Below are 4,851 nucleotides of genomic sequence, written 5' to 3' on the forward strand. Positions count from 1 at the left end.
AGACGGTTGATGAGTTCGCGTTTCTGGGAGCGTTGGAGAAACATTTCGAGTTTCTGGATCCGACGCGCTGGAACGCAAGAGGTTGCGCGACAGAACACAGTTGCCTGGCAAAATGGTAGCAGAGTTCTTGACTGCTGGGCATCAGGAAGCATTTTGTGCGTATGGCACAGCACTTGAAGAACGTATATGCGAAGTATTCTTCGAAGGCCTGGACTCCAAACGCGTCCAGGACCAGATTCTTCGAGAGTGTATCGGCTTCGATGTCCCAACGCTAGGTTGGGCTGTTCAGTTAGCCTTCTAGTCCAAACAACTTTTGCGAACGACTGATCAGTTTCACTTATCAGCGGCCATCAGTCCTAATACACTGGCAGCGGCAGTTCAGCAAGTTGCGCCGCGAGCGACATTTTATTCTCAGCTGCCCGTGATGGCTAATGAAGATGACAGTCCATGGTCCCCAGAGTTCTCAAGGCGTCAAGACTGTCCTCCAGGATCCGCACCTTGAATCTCCCAGCACTACACCCCGCCACGGGCTGTTCCGAGGATGCCTCGGGGCCAGCCGACCTCCAGTCACGTGCCGCGGTTCACGGCGCGGACGGGCCGTCCACAAGACCGTGACCCAAATCCTTCACGGATGGCGACCGGAGGAGACGGTACAGGATCATTATGCTGGTTTTGTGCCAGACGCAACCATGCACGAGAGCTGTCCCGTGCGCTGCACGCGCAGTGCTTCGCATGCGAAAGAACAGGTCATATAGAAGTGGCCTGTCGGACTCGTCGTCCCCCGGAAACAGCTTTTGTATTTGACTAGCGCCAAGCATCTTTCCCTGCAAGGGGTCGAGGTAAGGGTCAAGGGCGCCAGCACGAAAACCAGTTACGGAGGAGTAGTTTTACTTCAGAAGAAACATTCGCCGCACCGGGAGGTGACTGCAGCTTTCAGTACCGCGTGGCTGCAGTTGACGATTCCTTCCCCGTCCACGCCACGAAGCGCAGCTCATTTGACCCCAGCCGATAGAATGCATTCATGGCGGACGTAAAGGTAAGTTGCATACCCTTACATCTAATTGACACAGGCTCGCATGTGTTTGGGTGAAACAGAGCACAAGATTTACACACAGACGACAGGGACACAAAAAAATTGCACATACACAGCGCTGTGTACGTGTGATTGCGTGTGTCCATCTTGGACGAGAAGACACTTCAGAAATTCGATCCGAAGGGAGACATTATGTTGCATCCGCCAGCAAGGAAGCTAGTACATTGTATGAAAGATACCATTCCGATAAATGGATGTTTCACCGGCCAGGTTACACTCAAGGACAGGTTTGCACCTCTGAAGTTTTTTGTCATCCCCTCTGGGCGTCCTTTGTTTGGCATTGATGCTGTACCGAAAATAAAATTGTCAGGTGCTGACAATGACTGTGCCTATATCAATGCAGCTGACGACGAAAGACGAGCCCCTCCGGCGACTACTCCGTAAGGGAGTCTCGTTTGTCTGGTATAAGAAGGCTGAGGCTAGTTTCCAGAAAGTAAAAGAATGCAGTAAAAAGGCCCCTATTTTTATAATTTTCGATCCAACCCTGCCGATTATCATAACGACAGATACCTCTAATTACGTTTTAGGTGCTGTCTTACGGCAACAGCATGGTAGCAAACTTTCTTCTGTAGCGTTCGCTTCACGCTCACTCTTAGATGCCGAGCGCCGGCACTCCACGGGAGAAAGAGAGGCCTTAGTATGACTCTGGGCATGCGAAAAAATGGCATAGTTTACTTTGGGGCCGTCCTTTTGTTATACGGATGGATCACTAACACTAAACATTAATTACTCTCCTCTTTAACAAGGGTTCTAGAATCCGACCGTTGTGTATCATGCGTTGGACATCGCGCTTGTTAAACTACAATTTTAAAATGGAGTATTTCAGTGGAAGCAATAATATGTTAGCCGACGCATTTTCAAGGCTTCCTGTGCAAGACACGGAGGACGGCAAAACGCTTGAGGGTGACGTGGTCGCTTTTATTACGGTTCGTTTAACACAAGAAGATTTTCAAGTGGCTACGGCGAACGATTCTGTTTTGCCTCCAGTCATTCGTTATACGATGTCGTCTTGGCAGGAAGGCATCTTCCCGGAGCTCAGGCCATACTTTCACGTCCGAGAACAACTTTTTGTATACGCTGACCTGCTTTTCAAAGGAGAAAACATTGCAGTGCCGGAGACATTATGCGAGTATGTCATTCAATTAGCTCACGAGGCACATCAAGAGATGACAAGAACAACGAGTACCATCAGGAATAGGGACTGGTGGCTTCGCTTTAACCAACAAGTAAAGTTCAAGGTAGATTATTGCATGGTCTGTCATTCAACGGACCAGCCCTTGAAGATATCATCTACTCCCCTGCAACCGGTACAGTTTCCGCAACAACCGTGGGAGAACCTCAGCATAGTCATTTCACCTCCCGGTCGATTCTTTAACGTCTTCTTAGAGCGTAGCTCTTAGGCGCCTGTTTCCAGCTTGAGCGGCGTCGCCGTCGCCGTCGGCGTAACCGCGCGGTGCATTATGGGTAAATTGCTAAATTTCCCACTAAATCTAGCGGAAAATTTTCCCCGCTAAATCTAGCGGAAAAATTTTCCGCTAAATCTAGCGATAAAATTTCCCCCTAAATCTAGCGGAAATATTTTCCCGCTAAATAAAGCGATATAAAGCTGAAAAATTTCCCCGCTATGTCTAGCGGATAAATTTCTCCGCTGAATCTAGCGGAAAAATTTCCTCGTTAAATTTAGCGGTGAATTTTTCCCGCCATATCTACGGAAAAATTTCCCCGCTAAATCTAGCAGAAAACTTTCCCCGCTAAATCTAGCGGAAAAATTTCCCCGCTACATCTAGCAGAAAATTTTCCCCGTTAAATCTAGCGGAAAAAATTTTCCCGATAAATCTAGTGGGAAAATTTCCCCGCTAAATCTAGCGAAAAATTTTCCCCACTACATCTAGCGGAAAAATTTCCCCGCTAAATTTAGCGGAAAAAGTCCCACGCTAAATCTAGCTGAAAATTTTCCCCACTACATCTAACGAAAAAGTTTCCCCGCTAAATTTGCGAAAAAAGTTCCACGCTAAATCTAGCGGAAAAATTTCCCTGCTAAATCTAGCGGAAAAGTTTCCCCACTAAATCTAGCGGAAACATTTCTCTGGGGGATCACGGGACACCCCCCAGGTCACGTGACCCCCTCCACCGAAGTCACGTGGGGGGGTCACGAGAGCCCCCCACGAGGACCGGTCACGTGACCTCGGGGGGGGACACGTGACCCCCAAGGTCATGTGACCCCTTTCCCAGGTCACGTGACTCCCCCCGATCACGTGACCCCCCCAGAACACGTGACCCTCACTTCCTTTCCCTCCTCCTCCTCAAGAGCTGCGCTCTAATTCGGTGTTACAGGGAGTTGTCAACGGCTTTCACTTTTTGACTACCATTGTAAGTGGTCCGAGGTCCAACCGGCAGCTGCAGTTACATTGTCGACTATAATAGCCTTTTAAAAGGCTCGAGGCACACCTAAGCACTTCTTTTGAGTTGTGAATGCGAAAGCACGCGCGCCGCGCTTCGCTCCCTTCTTTAATCTGCGGCGTACAACGCGCTAACCATGGGTGTGGAACGGTGGAGCCGCTGCCTCGCGGACACGCAGCGCCATCGGGTGAGCGATCGTTCGAACTTTCGTGTGCCTTGCGGCGCGAGGAAGGAACAGACAGCAACGTAGTTCCCAGCAGAACGAGCCCCTTGGTTTATTCCATGCGCCGTATATATTGCTACGCGCCGTACAACCGATAAAAGGCGAGCGAACGCGGTGATCACTGATAGCACAACAGTGTGATAACAGAGTCAGGGTGACCCGACAAAAAACTGACGCGCAGCGGCTAATGGGAGCCTCGTCGACGAGCGGCAGCCAATGGGACCGAAGTGTAAAAGGTGCCTTTGGCTAGCTTTGCGCGTGGTTTCATTAAGGTGCCGTTTGCATGGTTCCAAATCTGATGACGTCGGCTCGCTCCATGAGATAGCTAATGAAAACGTTTTCGCCCGCGATGTTGTATTTTTTAAGTTTTTATCGTGGAAATTTTAGGAGTTCTTTTCGTCAGAATGGCATCAAACTTTGAGCATTTTTGTACCACCCGCAATGTAATGACCAGGTTGAGCGATTTAACAGGGAGGTCCGCTCCCGGAAGCCGCGCAAGAGTACTCAGAAGCTCTATGGCGAACTCAACATCCCGCAACTGCCCAAGCACGTTTGATTCTGCCGCACGGGCGAACCAGAGCCTTTTATACTGGGAGAGTTCGGCGGATGGGAGGGGCTTACGGCCCGCTAGCTTTAGCGGATTCAGCGGGTTCCGCTCCCGTCATGATGTGCCTCCCGGCAAGTAGGTCCCTATTGACGTGCGATGTATACGCGTGTAGGTTTTGCCGTTCGCGCTTTGGTTGCCGCGAGGAGAAAGTCAGAAAACAACCATTTTGTGATTCGGTTCTTCATTCATGTAAAAATTAGCAAACAAACCGCCCATTTACAAACGGCACTCATTTATAAATGGGGAATTGCTCAGAAACGCCCGACGTCCGACACAGCTCAGCGGCCTAGTGCGCATTTTTCAGTGGGTAAGTTCGATTGTCTGGTTCGCTCCCGACTGTTTACCACACCACAAGGTTTGTGCACCATTGTGCAGAAAAAGCGGACCGATCGTGATTTTCCGTCCTGCTTCTTCACCTGCCGGTCTTTTGGTGTTTTTTTTTTTTCTGATATTGTTTGGTTTACTGTGAAGAAGCAGCGTCGGCATCGCGTTGTGCCCGAGCTTTTTGGGATCGACAACCGCTTTCAA

Source organism: Ixodes scapularis, unplaced genomic scaffold (assembly GCF_016920785.2).
Source record: "Ixodes scapularis isolate PalLabHiFi unplaced genomic scaffold, ASM1692078v2 PGA_scaffold0__279_contigs__length_252992795, whole genome shotgun sequence".
In the NCBI taxonomy this organism is placed as follows: domain Eukaryota; kingdom Metazoa; phylum Arthropoda; class Arachnida; order Ixodida; family Ixodidae; genus Ixodes; species Ixodes scapularis.